The 20,501-nt window shown below is 45.5% G+C and overlaps 2 non-coding genes across 2 annotated transcripts; both read right to left on the bottom strand.

Annotated features, from left to right (window-relative positions):
• Positions 1-5,051: 5,051 nt before the first annotated feature.
• On the bottom strand, positions 5,052-5,125 carry trnan-guu (transfer RNA asparagine (anticodon GUU)). Its single transcript has one exon. It is a non-coding gene; the product is annotated as a tRNA-Asn (tRNA).
• An 11,756-nt stretch (positions 5,126-16,881) lies between these two features.
• On the bottom strand, positions 16,882-16,955 carry trnan-auu (transfer RNA asparagine (anticodon AUU)). Its single transcript has one exon. It is a non-coding gene; the product is annotated as a tRNA-Asn (tRNA).
• Between the last annotated feature and the right edge of the window lie 3,546 nt (positions 16,956-20,501).

Raw genomic sequence — 20,501 nt, 5'->3', positions numbered from 1 at the left:
ATATATCACATTCCTTGGCTCCCCGTTATCTACCGCACTGGTAATGTCCTCAAATATTCCACTAAATTAGTTAGGCACGACCTGCCCTTTATGAACCCGTGCTGCATCTCCCCAATGGGACAATTTCCATCCAGATGCCTCGCTATTTCTTCTATGATGATAGATTCCAGCATCTTCCCTAATTCCGAAGTTAAGCTCACTGGCCTATAATTCACCGCTTTCTGCCTACCTCCTTTTTTAAACAATAGTGTTACATTTGCTAATTTCCAATCCGCCGGGACCACCCCAGAGTCTAGTGAATTTTGATAAATTATCGCTAGTGCATTTGCAATTTCCCCAGCCACCTCTTTTAGCACTCTGGGATGCATTCCATCAGGGCCAGGAGACTTGTCTACCTTTAGCCCCATTAGCTTGCAAATCACTACCTCCTTAGTGATAACAATCCTCTCAAGGTCCTCATCTGTTATAGCCTCATTTCTATCAGTCACTGGCATGTTATTTGTGTCTTCCACTGTGAAGATAGACCCAAAAAACCTGTTCAGTTCCTCAGCCATTTCCTCATTTCACATTATTAAATCTCCCTTCTCATCCTCTAAAGGACCAATATTTACCTGAACCACTCTTTCTTGTTTTATATATTTGTAGAAACATTTACTATTTAAAAAAAATATTCTGAGCAAGTTTACTCTCATAATCTATCTTACTCTTCTTCATAGCTTTTTTTTTAGAAGTGTTCTGTTGCCCCCTAAAGAGTTCCAAGACCTCTAGTCTCCCACCAATCTTTGCTACGTTGTATGCTTTTTCCTTCAATTTGAAACTCTCCCTTATTTCCTTAGATATCCACAGTCGATTTTCCCTCTTTCTACCGGCCTTCCTTTTTGTTGGTATAAACCTTTGCTGAACACTGTGAAAAATCGCTTGGAAGGTTCTCCACTGTTCCTCAACTGTTTCACCATAAAGTCTTTGCACCCCGTCTACCTAAGCATGTTCTTCTCTCATCCCATCATAATATCCTTTGTTTAAGCACAAAACACTAGTGTTTGATTTCACCTTCTCACCCTCCATCTGTATTTTAAATTCCACAATACTGTGGTAGATCCTTCCGAGAGGATCCCTAACTATGAGATCATGAATCAATCCTGTCTCATTACACAGGACCAGATATAGGACCACGTGTTCCCTCGTAGGTTCCATTACATATTGTTCTAGGAAACTATCGCGGATACATTCTATAAACTCCTCCTCAGGGCTACCTTGACCGACCTGTTTAAACCAATCGACATGTTGATTGAAACCCCCCAAGATAACTGCTGTTCCATGTCTACATGCATCCGTTATTACTTTGCTTGTTGCCTGCCCCACCATAATGTTACTATTTGTTGGCCTATAGACTTCTCCTATCAGTGACATTTTCGCCTTACTAGTCCTGATTTCCACCTAAATGGATTCAACCTTATCCTCCATAGCACCGATGTTATCCCTTACTATTGCCCGGATGTCATCCTTAAATAACAGAGCTACACCACCTCCCTTACCATCCACTCTGTCCTTCCGAATAGCTTGATACCCTTGGATATTTAACTCCCAGTCGTGACCATCCTTCAACCATGTTTCAGTAATGGCCACTAACTCACAGTCATTCACGATGATTTGCGCCATCAACTCATTTACCTTATTCCGAATACAATGAGCATTCAGGTAAAGTACACTTATGTTGCCTTTTTTTTTAACCTCTGTTCTGAATCTTAACACCTCGATCAGTAACCTCTCCTATGTTATATTTCCTCTTAGCTTTTCTCATAATTTTCCTTGTCATTGAACCCATATCTTCATGCAACAACCTGCCACGTCGCTTACCATTAATGTTTTTACTGACCGTTTTATTCCTTTTTGTATTACTGGTCCTATTTTTGACAATGACTTCTCTGCCTTACACTTTACCCCTTACTGCCTTCTGCTTCTGTCCCTGTTTTACCACCTTCCAACTTCCTGCATCGGTTCCCATCCCCCTGCCATAGTAGTTTAAACCCTTCCCAACAGCTCTCACAAACACCTCCCCCTCCTAGGACATCGGTTCCAGTCCTGGCCAGGTGCAGACCGTCCGGTTTCTACTGGTCCCACCTCCCCCAGAACCGGTTCCAATGCCTCAGGAATTTGAATGCCTCCCTCTCGCACGCCACGCATTCATCCTATCTATCCTGATATTCCTACTCTGACTAGCTCGTGGCACTGGTAGCAATCCTGAGATTACTGCCTTTGAGGTCCTACTTTTTAGTTTAACTCCTAACTCCCTGAATTCAGCTTGTAGGACCTTGTCCCATTTTGTCCCTAAATCGTTGGTCCCTATGTGCACCAAGGCAGCTAGCTGTTCACCGCCCCCCCCCCCCCCCACACACACACACACACACAATGTCCTGCAGCCGCTCCGAGACATCCTTGACCCTTGCACCAGGGAGGCAACATACCATCCTGGAGTCTCGATTGCATCTGCAGAACCGCCTGTCTATTCCCCTTATGATTGAGTCCCCTATCACTATAGCCCTGCCAAACATCTACCTGCCAGCCACGGTGCCATGAACCTGGCTGCTGCTGCCTCCGCCTGGTGAGCCATCTCCCTCAACAGCATCATAGATCATAGAATCTACAGTGCGGAAGGAGGCTATTCGGCCCATCGAGTCTGCTCCGGCTCTTAGAAAGAGCACCCTACCCAAGATCAACACCTCCACTCTATCCCCATAACCCAGTAACCCCACCCAACACTAAGGGCAATTTTGGACACTAAGGGCAATTTATCATGGCCAATCCACCTAACCTGCACATCTTTGGACTGTGGGAGGAAACCAGAGCACCCGGAGGAAACCCACACACACACGGGGAGGATGTGCAGACTCCCCACAGACAGTGACCCAAGCCGGAATCGAACTTGGGACCTTGAAGTTGTGAAGCAATTGTGCTATCCACAATGCTAACGTGCTATCCAAAGCGGTATATCTGTTTTGCAGGGAGATGACCGCAGCAGACACCTGCATTGCCTTCCTACTCTTGCTCTGTCTTTTCGTCACCCATTTTCTATCTCCCTCAGTACCTTTCACCTGCGGTGTGACCAAGCTGGTAAACGTGCTATCCACGACGTTCTCAGCATCGTGGATGCTCCAAAGTGAGTCCATCCGCATCTCCAGAAACGCCAAGCGGTCTAACAGGAGCTGAAACTGGACGCACTTCTTGCACGTGAAGTAGCCAGGTACAGTGGACGTGTCCCTGAGCTCCCACATCGATCACGTCGAGCATGACACGGGTCTGAAATCTCCTACCATGTCTTAAACCTTAGGTTAACTTATACAACTATAATTCCAAAAAATGATAGAAAAAATATATAAATTAGACAACGAAATGAAAAACTACTAACCAGTCACTTACCAGGGATAAAATGCACCTCCTCCCCACCCAGCTTCGAAGTCCCACCAAGATTCAAATTGCCAAACTCACTCTTTGCCGTCTCACTCTGGCTGTATCACTTCTCGCTCACTGGGAGACTATCGAGACGAAGATTATTCTCCACGTATACAGAAAGTTCGGTGGGTATTTGGTTGAGACACTTGAACATTTTGGGTGAATGGCCGAAGAAGCTGATGCAGCAAATTGAGAGACACTGTTTTCACTTCCAAAAAGACAAGAACCGGACGAGTACGCTGGATGATATTAGTTAAATTATAAAACTGGAGGTGACGAGATTCTCGTACTCACAACCGTATGAATTATTGAGCACCAAACAGGAGCAGAAGCATGCACTCAGCTGCGACCCCGTTGCAATGAGTCCTTAACACAGAAAATTCCTCATCCGTTCATTTGTGAAAAGATATCAACTTATCACTGCCATGACTCGGCTTCGAACCGCTGTTGCTGCGGCCACAACGCAGAGTGCTAACCACTATACGATCACGGCGCCTTACGTTACCGCCGAGGCAAACTGTAACTGTCGATGTACTTGGTCATCAAATGTTTGGAATCTGTCATGGCTCACACTTCATAACTCTCTAATTACAACTTTAGTAAATACACAGTTTGGCTATCTTAACCTTGGTTCCATAATAATTTTCCTGCAACAAGGCTTTATATACTTTAGCCCCAGGCTCATATAAATAGCAAAGTAACCGCTAAAATATATAATACATAACAATTACGATAGTCGTCCCAAACATATGGTATTCGGACGTTCTCCCGGTGTCTGCATCGGTTTTCCCCGCCTGCTCGAGGTCCATCCCACAGTCCAAAGATGTGAAGTTTCGGTGGATTGGCCGTGCTAAAGTGTCCAGATTGTCCGTAGATTAGCAAATACTGGATTGGCCATGATCAACGTGCCAGGTTACGGGTATTCTACGGAGGAACTTGGTCACGTCGTCCCCTGCTGATTTTTTTGAAACCATTTCACCCTGTATCTCTTTCCGCTCATTCCTGAATATTGTCAGTGCAAACAAACTCTCTCTCTCTATTTCCCCGATTGAACTTATCCGCCCACATTCCCGTTGCACTTTTAAGCGCCTCTCATTTGCCGTCTCACTCTCTGTGATCCAAAGAGAAAAATCCAGGCCCCTTTCGTACCACTGTTGTTATTGGGCTGAATGTCCCTCTCTGGTAGCTCAAATTAATATTAATTATCTCTTTGGATGTGAACTGACTGTTTAAAATCAGAATGTGGAGATGCTGGCGTTGGACTGGGGTGAGCACAGTAAAAAGTCTTACAACACCCGGTTAAAGTCCAACAGGTTTGTTTCGATATCACTAGCTTTCGGAACGCCGTTCCTTCCACAGGTGAATCTAAGGCAGGAGCAGCGCTCCGAAAGCTGGTGATATCGAAACAAACCTGTTTGACTTTACCCTGGCGTTGTAAGGCTTCTTACTAAAATCAGAATGACAGCATTTGGCGTGTTTAATATTGAAACCGGAGGAAAGATATCAGATCAATGTGGCATGAATTATAAAAAGCACCAAGGTGGGTGATTCGTTCCCACAGAGGGATAAAAACAACTCCTTCAGGCGGTGGGATAACACTTCGTCCCTGGGTGGTATCGAACCACCACCTTTCCAGTTAACAGCCGAACGCGCTAATCGATTGCGCCACAGAGACGACAAACGCTGCAGCATCTCGAAAAAACATGTCAAATTATGATCGAAAAAGTCTCATCTTGTCCACATCCGAACAGCAAATTCTTGCTGATGCACCAATCTGGAACAAAAACACAAAACGCTGGGCAATCTCAGCAGGTGTGAAATCCTCTGTGGAGCGAGAACGTAGTCTGTGTTTCAAGCCAGGTTGACGTTGTGTCACAGAACGAAGACTACACTATTTAGCCCAGTCAATAACGCGCCTCGAGCCTTCTACATTCGAGCCATTCTTGCATTTTCTGCCACTAGATATTCGCAATGAAACTAAAATGAAACTGTATTTTCTGATGTTCAGTAAGGATAGTTTTCTTAGTTTATAAATCTCAGTTAATTTCTCAAATCATTCTAAACAAGGGAAATGTGTCTTGACTGTCGCTGATCAGTCGGGCAGCGCGCTTCGTTCTCCCCAGATTCTGTTTGTCGAAGAGTTACCCAATATTCACAAAACTGGTGCTCGATCTTCGTGTGCCGCTTCGTTTCCGTTTTGTCCACTGCCAACTGGCTCTATTTGCCCAAAATCCGCCCACTCCTCCTCATTGCATCATGACCAGATGTCAGAAAATTCATTTATATGGAGAGACTATCGAGACCAAGATTATTCTCCGCGTATACAGAAGGTTCAGTGGGGATTTGGCGCCTCTCATTTGCCGTCTCACCCTCTTTGATAAAAAGATAAAATTCTAGGCCCCTTTTGTCCCATTGTTGCTATTGGGGCTAATGTCTCTCTCTGGTCATTCACTCTTTGGATGTGAACTGACTGTTTAAAATGAGAATGAAAGCATTTGGCGTGTTTAATATTGGAAGTGGAGGAAATAAATCAAATCAATGTGGCATGAAATGTAAAAAACACCAACGTGGGTGGATTCGATCTCACAGAGGGACGAAGTACAAAAAACACTTCATCCGGGGGTGGGATAATACTTCGTCACTGGGTGGGATCGAACCACCAACCTTTGGGTTAACAGCCGAATGAGGCAACCGATTGCGCAATAGAGACGACAAACGCTGCTTTTGCTTTAATAAAACAGCCAAATTGTAATGGAAACAATTCATCTTGTCCACATCGTAACAGCAAATCCTTGCTGATGCACCAATCTGGAACGAAAGCTCAAAAGGCTGGGCAATCTCAGGAGGTCTGACAGCATAAACAAAGAACAAAGAACAAAGAAAAGTCCAGCATAGGAACAGGCCCTTCGACCCTCCAAGCCCGTGTCGACCATGCTGCCCGACTAACCTACAATCTCCGACACTTCCTGGGTCCGTATCACTCTATTCCCAGTCCATTCATGTATTTCTCAAGATGCCCCTTAAATGTCACTATCGTCCCCGCTTGCACCTCCTCCTCTGGTAGCATGTTCCAGGCACCCACTACCCTCTGTGTAAAAAGCTTGCTCGTACATCTACTGGCAACCTTGCCCCTCACACCTTAAACCTATGCCCCCTAGTAATTGACCCCTCTACCCTGATTTCCCAAGATTCGGCCCACTCCTCCTCATTGCATCATGACAAGATGTCAGGAAATTCATTTATATGGAGAGACTATCGAGGCCAAGATTATTCTCCAGGTATACAGAATGTTCAGTGGGTATTTGGTTGAGACACTTGAACATTTTGGGTGAATGGTCGAAGAAGCTGATGCAGCAAATTGAGGCTGTTCTCACTTCCAAAAAGACAAGAACCGGAGGATTATGTTTGATGAGACTCGTTAAAATATAACACCTGGAAATGAGGAGATTCTCGTATTCACAACAGTTTGGATTCCAGTGCCTCAAACAGGAGCACATACATGCACTCAGTTGCGAACCCGTTTTAAAGAAGCCTTTACACAGAGAATTCCTCATCCATTCATTTGGGAAAAACACATCAACTTAACTCTGCCGTGACTCGGATTCGGACAGAGGTTGCTGCGGACCCCAACGCAGAGTAGTCACCACGAGACGATCACGGCGCAACACGTTACCGCCGATGCAACCTGTAACTGTCGATGTACTTCGTCATCAACTGTTTGTAATCTTTCATGGCCCACACTTTATGACTTTCTAATTACAACTTTAGTAGATACACAGTTTGGACGCCTTTACATTGGTTCCATAATAATTTTCCTGCAACAAGGTCACTTTGGGACAAGTGACCATAACTCCATTAGTTTTAAGATACCTATGGAGAATGATAGGTCTGGCCCAAGAGTGAAAATTCTTAATTGGGGCAAGGCCAATTTTGATGGTATCAGACGGGAACTTTCAGAGGTAGATTGGGGGGGACTGTTGGCAGGCAAAGGGACGGCTGGTAAATGGGAGGCTTTTAAAAATGTGTTAACCAGGGTTCAGGGTAAGCACATTCCTTTTAGAGTAAAGGGCAAGGCTGGTAGAAGTAGGGAACCCTGGATGACTCGAGATATTGAGACTCTGGTCAAAAAGAAGAAGGAGGCATATGATGTACATAAACAACTGGGATCAAGTGGATCCCTTGAAGAATATAGAGATTGTCGAAATAGAGTTAAGTGGGAAATCAGGAGGGCAAAAAGGGGACATGAAATTGCTTTGGCAAATAATGCAAAGGAGAATCCAAAGAGCTTCTACAGATACATAAAGGGAAAAAGAGTAACTAGGGACAGAGTAGGGCCTCTTAAGGATCAACAAGGACATCTATGTACAGAGCCACAAGAGTTGGGTGAGATCCTGAATGAATATTTCTCATCGGCATTCACGGTGGAGAAAGGCATGGATGTTAGGAATCTAAGGGAAATATATAGTGATGTCTTGAGACGTGTGCATATTACAGAGGAGGATGTGCTGGAAGTCTTAAAGCGCATCAAGGTAGATAAATCCCCGGGACCTGATGAAATGTATCCCAGGATGTTGTGGGAGGCTAGGGAGGAAATTGCGGGTCCCCAAACAGAGATATTTGAATCATCGGCAGCCACAGGTGAGGTGCCTGAAGATTGGAGAGTGGCGAATGTTGTGCCCTTGTTTAAGAAGGGCAGCAGGGAAAAGCCTAGGAACTACAGACCGGTGAGCCTAACGTCTGTAGTAGGTAAGTTGCTAGAAGGTATTTTGAGAGACAGGATCTACAAGCATTTAGAGAGGCAAGGACTGATTCGGGTCAGTCAGCGTGGCTTTGTGCGTGGAAAATCATGTCTCACAAATCTGATTGAGTTTTTTGAGGGGGTGACCAAGAAGGTAGATGAGGGCAGTGCAGTAGACGTAGTCTACATGGACTTTAGCAAAGCCTTTGACAAGGTACCGCATGGTAGGTTGTTGCAGAAGGTTAAAGCTCACGGGATCCAGGGTGAGGTTGCCAATTGGATTCAAAATTGGCTGGACGACAGAAGACAGAGGGTGGTTGTAGAGGGTTGTTTTTCAAACTGGAGGCCTGTGACCAGTGGTATGCCTCAGGGATCGGTGCTGGGTCCACTGTTATTTGTGATTTATATTAATGATTTGGATGAGAATTTAGGAGGCATGGTTAGTAAGTTTGCAGATGGCACCAAGATTGATGGCACAGTGGATAGCGAAGAAGGTTATCTAGGATTGCAACGGAATCTTGATCAATTAGGCAAGTGGGCCGACGAATAGCAGATGGAGTTTAATTTAGATAAATGTGAGGTGATGGATTTTGGCAGATCGAATCAGGCCAGGACCTACTCAGTTAATGGTATGGCGTTGGGGAGAGTTATAGAACAAAGAGATATAGGAGTACAGGTTCATAGCTCCTTGAAGGTGGAGTCGCAGGTGGACAGGGTGGTGAAGAAAGCATTCGGCATGCTTGGTTTCATTGGTCAGAACATTGAATACAGGAGTTGGGACGTCTTGTTGAAGTTGTACAAGACATTGGTACGGCCACACTTGGAATACTGTGTGCAGTTCTGGTCACCCTATTATAGAAAGGGTATTATTAAACTAGAAAGAGTGCAGAAAAGATTTACTAGGATGTTGCCGGGACTTGATGGTTCGAGTTATAAGGAGAGGCTGGATAGACTGGGACTTTTTTCCCTGGAGCGTAGGAGGCTTAGGGCTGATCTTATAGAGGTCTATAAAATAATGAGGGGCATAGATAAGGTAGATAGTCAACATCTTTTCCCAACGGTAGGGGAGTCTAGAACTAGAGGGCATAGGTTTAAGGTGAGAGGGGAGAGATTCAGAAGGACCCAGAGGGGCAATTTCTTCACTCAGAGGGTAGTGAGTGTCTGGAATGTGCTGCCAGAGGTAGTAGTAGAGGTGGGTACAATTGTGTCTTTTAAAAAGCATTTAGATAGTTACATGGGTAAGATGGGTATAGAGGGTTATGGGCCAAGTGCGGGCAACTGGGATTAGCTTAATGGTAAAAACTGGGCGGCATGGACTGGTTAGGCCGAAGGGCCTGTTTCCATGCTGTAAACTTCTATGATTCTATGATTCTAAGGTATATATACGCTTTAGCCTTTGCTCATAAAAATAACAATGCAACCGCTATAATTTCTAATACAGAACAATTTCGATATTCATCCCAAAAATATGCTATTAGGACGTTCTCCCGGTGACTGCATCGGTTTTCTCCGCGTTCTGGAGGTCCCTCCCACAGTCCAAAGATGTGAACGTTCGGTGGATTGGCCATGCGAAAGTGTGCCATATTGTACATAGATTGGCAGGTGAGCTGGACTGGCCATGATCAACGTACCAGGTTACGGGTATTCTACGGAGGAACTTGGTCACGTCGTCCCCTGCTGATTTTTTGAAACGAGTTCACCCTGTATTCCTTTCCTCTCATTCCTGAATATTGTCAGTGCAAACAAACTCTCTCTCTATTTCCACGATTGAACTTCTCCGCCCACAAACCAGCTGCACTTTTAAGCCCCTCTCATTCGCCGTCTCTTTGATCCAAAGAGAAAAATCTAGGGCGCTTTGGTCCCACTGTTGCTATTGGGGCGAATGTCTTTCTCTGGCAATTCAAATTAATATTGATTCACTCTTTGGATGTGAACTGACTGTTTAAAATTAGAATGACAGCATTTGGCGTGTTTAATATTGGAACCGGAGGAACGAAATCAAATCAATGTGACATGAAATGTAAAATGCTCCAAGGTGGGTGAATTCGATCCCACAGAGGTACGAAGTACAAAAAACACTTCATCCGTGGGTGGGATAACACTTCGTCTCTGGGTGGGAGCGAACCACTAACTTTGCGATAAACAGCCGAACGCACTCTCCGACTGCGCCACAGAGACGACAAATGCAGCTTTTACTCTAATAAACAAGACAAATTATAATGGAAGGAATTCATCTTGTCCACATCGTAACAACAAATTCTTGCTGATGCACCAATCTGGAACAAAAAGACAAAAGGCTGGGTAATCTCAACAGGTCTGACAGCATCTGTGGAGAGCGAACGGAGTCTGTGTTTCAAGCCAGGGTGACTTTGTGTCGCAGAACGAAGACTACATCATTATCGGTAGCCCTGTCAATAACGCGCCTCCTGTTTCTTCATTCGAGCCATTGTTGTATTTTCTGCCTCCAGATCTTCGCAATGAAACTAAAATGAAAGTGTATTATCTGATGTGAAGTAAGGACAGTTTTCTTAGTTTCTAAATATCAGTTAATTTCTCGAATAATTCTAAACAAGGGAAATGTGTCTTGACTGTCGCTGATCAGTCGGGCAGCGCGCTTCGTTCTCCCCAGATTCTGTTTGTCGAAGAGTTATCCAATATTCACAAAACTGGTGCTCGATCTTCGTGTGTCGCTTCGTTTCCGTTTTCTCCACTGCCAACTGGCTCTATTTGCCCAAAATCCGCCCACTCCTCCTCATTGCATCATGACCAGATGTCAGGAAATTCATTTATATGGAGAGACTATCGAGACCAAGATTATTCTCCGCGTATACAGAAGGTTCAGTGGGGATTTGGCGCCTCTCATTTGCCGTCTCACCCTCTTTGATAAAAAGAGAAAATTCTAGGCCCCTTTTGTCCCATTGTTGCTTTTGGGGCTAATGTCTCTCTCTGGTCATTCACTCTTTGGATGTGAACTGACTGTTTAAAATGAGAATGAAAGCATTTGGCGTGTTTAATATTGGAAGTGGAGGAAAGAAATCAAATCAATGTGGCATGAAATGTAAAAAACACCAACGTGGGTGGATTCGATCTCACAGAGGGACGAAGTATAGAAAACACTTCATCCGGGGGTGGGATAATACTTCGTCACTGGGTGGGATCGAACCACCAACCTTTGGGTTAACAGCCGAATGAGGCAACCGATTGCGCAACAGAGACGACAAACGCTGCTTTTGTTTTAATAAAACAGCCAAATTGTAATGGAAACAATTCATCTTGTCCACATCGTAACAGCAAATCCTTGCTGATGCACCAATCTGGAACAAAGCTCAAAAGGCTGGGCAATCTCAGGAGGTCTGACAGCATAAACAAAGAACAAAGAACAAAGAAAAGTCCAGCATAGGAACAGGCCCTTCGACCCTCCAAGCCCGTGCCGACCATGCTGCCCGACTAACCTACAATCTCCGACACTTCCTGGGTCCGTATCACTCTATTCCCAGTCCATTCATGTATTTCTCAAGATGCCCCTTAAATGTCACTATCGTCCCCGCTTGCACCTCCTCCTCTGGTAGCATGTTCCAGGCACCCACTACCCTCTGTGTAAAAAACTTGCTCGTACATCTACTGGCAACCTTGCCCCTCACACCTTAAACCTATGCCCCCTAGTAATTGACCCCTCTACCCTGGGGAAAAGCCTCTGACTATCCACTCAGTCTATGCCCCTCATAATTTTGTAGACCTCTATCAGGTCGCCCCTCAACCTCCATCATTCCAGTGAGAACAAACCGAGTTTATTCAACCGCTCCTCATAGCTAATGCCCTCCATACCAGGCAACATTCTGGCAAATCTCTTCTGCACCCTCGCTAAAGCCTCCTCATCCTTCTGGATGTATGGCGACCAGAATTGAACACTATACTCCAAGTGTGGCCAAACTAAGGTTATATACAGCTGCAACATGACTTGCCAATTCTTATACTCAATGCCCCGGCCAATGAAGGCAAGCATGCCGTATGCCTTCTTGACTACCTTCACCACCATGTTGCCCCATTCAGCGACCTGTGGACCAGTACACCTAGATCTCTCTGACTTTCAAAATTCTTGAGTGTTCTACCATTCACTGTATATTTCCTACCTGCATTAGACTTTCCAAAATGCATTACCTCACATTTGTCCGGATTAAACTCCATCTGCCATCTCTCCGCCCAAGTCTCCAAATAATCTAAATCCTGCCGTATTCTTTGACAGCCCTCATCGCTATCCGGAATTCCACCAACCTTTGTGTCGTCTGCAAACTTACTAATCAGACCAGTTACATTTTCCTCCAAATCATTTATATATAGTACAAACAGCAAAGGTCCCAGCACTGATCCCTGCGGAACACCACTAGTCACAGCCCTCCAATTAGAAAAGCAACCTTCCATTGCTACTCTCTGCAGTCTATGACCTAGCCAGTTCTATATCCACCTTGCCAGCTCACCCCTGAACCCATGTGACTTCACCTTTTTTACTAGTCTACCATGAGGGACCTTGTCAAAGGCCTTACTGAAGTCCATATATACAACATCCACTGCCCTACCTGCACCAATCATCTTTGTGACCTCCTCGAAAAATTCTATCAAGTTAGTGAGACACAACCACCCCTTCACAAAACCATGCTGCCTCTCACTAATACGTCCATTTGCTTCCAAATGGGGGTAGATCCTGTCTCGAAGAATTCTCTCCAGTAATTTCCCTACCACTGACGTAAGGCTCACCGGCCTGTAGTTCCCTGGATGATCCTTGTTACCCTTCTTGAACAAATGAACAACAATGGCTTTTCTCCGTTCCTCCGGGACATCCCCTGAAGACAGTGAGGATCCAAAGATTTCTGTCAAGGCCTCAGCAATTTCCTCTCCAGCCTCCTGGGGTAGATCCCATCAGGCCCTGTGGACGTATCTACCTTAATATGTTTTAAGACACCCAACAGCTCGTCTTTTTGGATCTCAATGTGACCCAGGCTACCACACTCTTCTCCAGACTCAACATCATAGATTATCATAGAATTTACAGTGTAGAATGTGGCCATTCGGCCCATCAAGACTGCACCGGCTCTTGGAAAGAGCACCCTACCCAAGATCAACACCTCCACCCTATCCCCACAACCCAGTAACCCTACCCAACACGAAGTTTCAATTTTGGACACTAAGGGCAATTTATCGTGGCCAATCCATCTAACCTGCACATCTTTGGACCATGGGGGGAAACCGGAGCACCCGGAAGAAACCCACGCACACACGGCGAGGATGTGCAGACTCCACACAGACAGTGACCAAAAGCGGAATCGAACCTGGGACTCTGGAGCTGTGAAGCAATTGTGCTATCCACGATGCTACAATGCTGCCCTACCAATTCCTTCTCTTTGGTGAATACTGATGCAAAGTATTCATTTAGTACCTCGCCCATTTCCTCTGGCTCCACACATAGATTCCCTTGCCTATCCTTCAGTGGGCCAACCTTTCCCTGGTTACCCTCGTGCTTTTTATGTACGTGTAAAAACCTTGGGATTTTCCTTCACCCTATTTGCCAATGACTTTTCGTGACCCCTTCTAGCCCTCCTGACTCCTTGTTTAGGTTGCTCCCAACTTTCCTTATATTCCACACAGGCTTCTTCTGTTCCCAGCCTTTTAGCCCTGACAAATGCCTCCTTTTTCTTTTTGACGTGGCCTACAATATCTCTCATTATCCAAGGTTCCCGAAAATTGCCGTATTTATCCTTCTTCCTCACAGGAACATGCCGGTCCTGAATTCCTTTCAACTGACACTTGAAAGCCTCCCACATGTCAGATGTTGATTTACCCTCAAACATCCGCCCCCAATCAAGGTTCTTCAGTTCCCGACTAATATTGTTATAATTAGCCTTCCTCCAATTTAGCACATTCACCCTTGGTCAATCTTATCCTTGTCTACCAGCACTTTAAAACTTACTGAATTGTGGTCACTGTTCACGAAATGCTCCCCTACTGAGACTTCTACCACCTGATCGGGCTCATTCCCCAATACCAGGTCCAGTACCGCCCCGTCCCTGGTTGTACTGTCTACATGTTGTTTTAAGGAGCCCTCCTGGATGCTCCTTACAAACTCTGCCCCGTCTAAGCCCCTGGCACTAAGTGAGTCCCAGTCAATATTGGGGAAGTTGAAGTCTCCCACCACCACAACCCTGTTGTTTTTGCTTTTTTCCAAAATCTGTCTACCCATCTGCCACTCTATCTCCCGCTGCCTGTTGGGAGGCCTGTAGTAAACCCCCAACATTGTGACTGCACCCTTCTTACTCCTGATCTCTACCCATATAGCCTCACTGCCCTCTGAGGTGTCCTCCCGTAGTACAGCTGTGATATCCTCCCTAACCAGTAGCGCAACTCCGCCAACCCTTTTACATCCCCCTCTACCCGCCTGAAACATCTAAATCCTGGAACGTTTAGCTGCCAATCCTGCCCTTCCCTCAACCAGGTCTCTGTAATGGCAACAACACCATAGTTCCAAGTACTAATCCAAGCTCTAAGTTCATCTGCCTTCCCCATAATACTTCTTGCATTACAACATATGCACTTCAGGCCACCAGAACTGCTGTGTTCAGCAACTTCACCCTGTCTGCTCTGCCTCAGAGCCATACTGTCTTTATTCCCTAGTTCTCCCTCAATGCTCTCACCTTCTGACCTATTGCTCCCTTGCCCACCCCCCTGCCATACTAGTTTAAACCCTCCCGTGTGACACTAGCAAACCTCGCAGCCAGGATATTTATGTCTCTCCATTTTAGGTGCAACACGTCCTTCCTATATCGGTCACACCTGCCCCTGAAGTGCTCCCTGTGGTCCAGATAAGAGAAACCCTCCCTCCTACACCAGCTGTTTAGCCACGTGTTTAGTTGCTCTATCTTCCTATTTCTAGCCTCACTAGCACGTGGCACATGGAGTAATCCCGAGATTACAACCCTAGAGGTCCTGTCTTTTCACTTTCTGCCGAGCTCCCTGAACTCCTGCTGCAGGACCTCATGCCCCTTCCTGCCTATGTCGTTAGTACCAATATGTACAACGACCTCTGCCTGTTTGCCCTCCCCCTTCAGGATGCCCTCTACCCGTTCGGAGGCATCCTGGACCCTGGCACCAGGGAGGCAAATTACCATCCCGGAGTCTCTTTCACGTCCACAGAATCGCCTATCTGTGCCACTGACTACCGAGTCCCCTATGACTTTTGCTCTTCTGCGCTTTGACCCTCCCTTCTGAACAGCAGAGCCAGCCGTGGTGCCACTGCTCTGGCTGCTGCTGTTATCCCCTGATAGGCTACCCCCCCCCCCCGACAGTATCCAAAGGGGTATACCTGTTCGAGAGGGGGACAGCATAAGGGATTCCTGCACTGACTGCCTGCCCTTTCTGGTGGTCACCCATTTCTCTGCCTGCACCTTGGGTGTGACCACATTTATATACCTGCTATCTGTGACGCTTTCCGCCACCTGCATGCTCCTAAGTGCATCCAATTGATGCTCCAACCGAACCATGCGGTCTGTAAGGAGCTCCAGTTAGGTGCAGTTTCTGCAGATGAAGCCATCCGGGACTCTGGAAGCCTCCTGGGCCTGCCACATCTCACAGTCAGAGCACTGCACCCCTCTAACTGACATTGCGTCAATTAATTCGTAAATTAAAGTTAATTGTTAAAATTTGAAGAAAAAAAAGTTACTGTTCACTACCTGTTTCCTAGCAGTAGATTTATACTATAAATGTGAAGGCTTAATACAGTACTCTCCGATCTCTGGCTTAGATACCCCTCTAAATTATAATTAAGTAATTTACATGTTTAATTAGTTTCCCAATGCTTAATTTTTTTAATTTCTGAAGATTCCCAACCAGCCACTCAGGTCACAGCTTTTCTCTGATGTCACTTCAGTCCCCCCCCCCCTCTCCACCCCCCCCCCCCCCCCACACACACACAATTTGAAAAGGAATAAAAATAAAAATGAGTAAAACTCACTTTCTTACCTTCTGAGGGTCTCATATGCTCTCTGGTTCTCTCCCTTTCCTGGTTACCTAACTGCCCCAAATTACCAAGTTTCCAATTCCCTCGCTGGATGTGTCTTACTCACTCAGGCTGTGTCTCTTTGACCTGCGCAACGCTTCTGTGGAGAGAGAACGGGGTCTGTGTTTCAAGCCAGATTAGCAGTTTCGCTGGATTGGCCATGATCAACATGCCGCGTTCAGGGTATTCTCTGGAGGGACTTGGTCACGTCATCCCTTGCTGATTTTTTGGAATCCATTTCACCCTGTATCCCTTTCCTCTCATTCCAGAATATTGTCAGTGCAAACAAAATCTCTCTATTTCCACGATTGAATTCACCGCCGCCATACCAGTTGCACTTTGGAGCGCCTTTCATTCGCTGTCTCACCCACTTTGATCCAAAGAGAAAAATCTAGTCCCCTTTCGTCCCACTATTGCTATTGGGGTGAATGTCTCTCTTTGGTAGGTCAAATTAACGTTGATTAATTCTTTGGATGTGAACTGACTGTTCAAAACCAGAATGACAGCATTTGGTGTGTTTAATATTGGAACCGGACAAAAGAAATCAAATCAATGTGGCATGAAATATAAAAAACACCAAAGTGGGTGATTCGATCCAACAGAGGGACAAAGTATAAAAAACACTTCATACGGGGGTGGGATAACACGTCATCTCTGGGTGGGATCGAACCACCAATCCTTCGGTTAATAACCGAACGCGCTATCCGATTGCGCCACAGAAACAACAAATGCTGCTTTTGCTCGAATAAGCAAGCCAAATTACGATGGAAACCATCTCACCTTGTCCATATCGCAACAGCAACTGCTGATGCACCAATCTGGAACAAAAACACAAACGGCTGCGCAATCTCAGCAGGTCTGACAGCATCTGTGGAGAGAGAACGGAGTCTGTGTTTCAAGCCAGGGTGACTGTGTAACAGAACGAAGAGTACACCATTATCCGTAGCCCTGTCAATAGCGCGCCTCCGGCCTTTTTACATTCGATCCATTGTTGTATTTTGCGCTTCCCGATATTCGCAATGAAACTAGAATTAAACTGTGTTTTCTGATGTGCAGTAAGGACTGTTTTCTTAGTTTCTAAATATCAGTTAATTTCTCGAACCATTCTAATCAAAGGAAATGTGTCTTGACTGTCGCTGATCAGTCGGGCAGCGCCCTTCGTTCTCCCCGGATTCTGTTTCTCGAAGTGTTTCCCAACATTCACAAAACTGGTGCTTGATGTTCGTGTGTCGCTTCGTTTCCGTTTTCTCCATTGCCAACTGGCTCTCTTTCCAGAAAATTGGCTCACTCATCCTCATTGGATCATGACCAGATGTCAGGAAATTCATTTATATGGATGGACGATCGAGACCAAGATTATTCTCCGCGTATACAGAAGGTTAAGTGGGTAGTTGGTTGAGACACTTGTACATTTTGGGTTAATGGCAAAGGAAGATGCAGCAAATTAAGAGAGACTGTTTTCACTTCCAAACAGACCAGAGCCTGAGGAGTATGCTTGATGATAATAGTTAAAATAAAAAACCGGGAGCTGAAGAGATTCTCGCATTAACAACCGTTTTTACAAAAGAACAAAGAACAAAGAAATGTACAGCACAGGAACAGGCCCTTCGGCCCTCCAAGCCCGTGACGACCATGCTGCCCGACTAAACTACAATCTTCTACACTTCCTGGGTCCGTATCCTTCTATTCCCATCCTATTCATATATTTGTCAAGATGCCCCTTAAATGTCCCTATCGTCCCTGCTTCCACTACCTCCTCCGGTAGCGGGTTCCAGGCACCCACTACCCTCTGCGTAAAAAGCTTGCCTCGTACATCTACTCTAAACCTTGCCCCTCTCACCTTAAACCTATGTCCCCTAGTAATTGACCCCTCTACCCTGGGGAAAAGCCTCTGACTATCCACTCGGTCTATGCCCCTCATAATTTTGTATACCTCTATCAGGTCTCCCCTCAACCTCCTTCGTTCCAGTGAGAACAAATCGAGTTTATTCAATCGCTCCTCATAGCTAATGCCCTCCATACCGGGCAACATTCTGGTAAATCTCTTCTGCACCCTCTCTAAAGCCTCCACATCCTTCTGGTAGTGAGGCGACCAGAATTGAACACTATACTCCAAGTGTGGCCTAACTAAGGTTCTATACAGCTGCAACATGACTTGCCAATTCTTATACTCAATGCCCCGGCCAATGAAGGCAAGCATGCCGTATGCCTTCTTGACTACCTTCTCCACCTGTGTTGCCCCTTTCAATGACCTGTCGACCTGTACTCCTAGATCTCTTTGACTTTCAATACTCTTGAAGGTTCTACCATTCACTGTATATTCCCTACCTGCATGAGACCTTCCAAAATGCATTACCTCACATTTGTCCGGATTAAACTCCATCTGCCATCTCTCCGCCCAAGTCTCCAGACAATCTAAATCCTGCTGTATCCTCCGACAGTCCTTATCGCTATTCGCAATTCCACAAACCTTTGTGTCATCTGCAAACTTACTAATCAGGCCAGTTACATTTTCCTCCAAATCATTTATATATACTACAAAGAGCAAAGGTCCCAGCACTGATCCCTGTGGAACACCACTGGTCACAGCCCTCCAATTAGAAAAGCATCCCTCCATTGCTACTCTCTGCCTTCTATGGCCTAGCCAGTTCTGTATCCACCTTGCCAGCTCACCCCTGATCCCGTGTGACTTCACCTTTTGTACTAGTCTACCATGAGGGACCTTGTCAAAGGCCTTACTGAAGTCCATATGGACAACATCTTCTGCCCTACCTGCATCAATCATCTTAGTGACCTCCTCGAAAAACTCTATCAAGTTAGTGAGACACTAAGTTGTCTCCCCTTCACAAAACCGTGCTGCCTCTCACTAATACGTCCATTTGCTTCCAAATGGGAGTAGATCCTGTCTCGAAGAATTCTCTCCAGTAATTTCCCTTACACTGAAGTAAGGCTCACCGGCCTGTAGTTCCCGGGATTATCCTTGCTACCTTTCTTAAACAGAGGAACAACATTGGCTATTCTCCAGGACATCAAACTGTAGCAGAAGCATGCACTCAGCTGTGAACCCGTTTTAAAGAGTGCTTCGCACAGAGCATTCCTCATCCGTTCATTTAGGAAAAACACGTCAACTGACCATTGCCGTGACTTGGATTCGAACCGAGGTTGCTGCGCCCACAACGCAGAGTACTAACCACTATACGATCATGGCGCCACACGTTACCGCCGAGGCAAGCTACAACTGTTAATGTACTTAGTCATAATTGTTTGGAACCTATCATGGCCCATACTTTATGACTCTCGAATTACAACTTTCGTAGATACACAGTTTTGATGCCTTAACCTTGGTTCCATAATAATTTTCCTTTAACAAGGATATATGCACTGTAACCCAGGCTCATAAAAATAACAATGCTACCGCTGTAATATATAATACATAACAATTTCAATATTCGTCCCAAACATATGGCATTTGGACGTTCACATGGTGTCTGCATCGGTTTTCTCCGCCTGCTCGAAGTCCCTCCCACAGTTCAAAGATGTGTAGGTTCGGTGGATTGGCCATGCTAAAGTGTGCCAGATTGTACATAGATTAGCAGTTTCGCTGGATTGGCCATGATCAACGTGCTGGATTACGGGTATTCTACGGTGGAGCTTGGTCACGTCGACCCCTGCTAATTAAAAAAAAAACATTTCGTCCTGTTTCCCTTTCCTCACATTCTTGAATATTGTCAGTGCAAACAAACTCTCTCTATTTCCACGATTGAACTTCTCCGCCCGCATACCTGTTGCACTTTGGAGAGTCTCCCATTAGCCGTCTCACCCTCTTGATCCAAAGAGAAAAATCTCGGGCCTTTCGTCCCACTGTTGCTATTGGGGTGAATGTCTCTCTTTGGTAGGTCAAATTAATATTGATTAATTCTTTGGATGTGGACTGATTGTTTAAAATCATAATGACAGCATTTGGCGTGTTTAATATTGGAACCGGAGGAAGGAAATCAAATCAGTGTGGCATGAAATATAAAAAGCACCAAGTGGGTGATTCGATCCCACAAAGGGACAAAGTCGAAAATACAATTTATCCGGGGGTGGGATAACACTTCGTTTCTGGGTGAAATCGAACCACCAAACTTTTGGTTAACTGCCGAACGCGCTAACCGATTGCGCCACAGAGACGACAAATGCTGCTTTGGCTCGAATAAAGAACCCAAATTATGATGGAAACAGTCTCCCCTTGTCCACTTCGTAACAGTAAATTCTTGCTGATGCACC

This window comes from Scyliorhinus torazame, chromosome 14 (genome assembly GCF_047496885.1).
Source record: "Scyliorhinus torazame isolate Kashiwa2021f chromosome 14, sScyTor2.1, whole genome shotgun sequence".
Taxonomy (NCBI): Eukaryota; Metazoa; Chordata; class Chondrichthyes; order Carcharhiniformes; family Scyliorhinidae; genus Scyliorhinus; species Scyliorhinus torazame.
The sequence above is the reverse complement of the archived record's forward strand: the minus strand, read 5'-3'. Positions and strand labels throughout refer to the sequence as shown.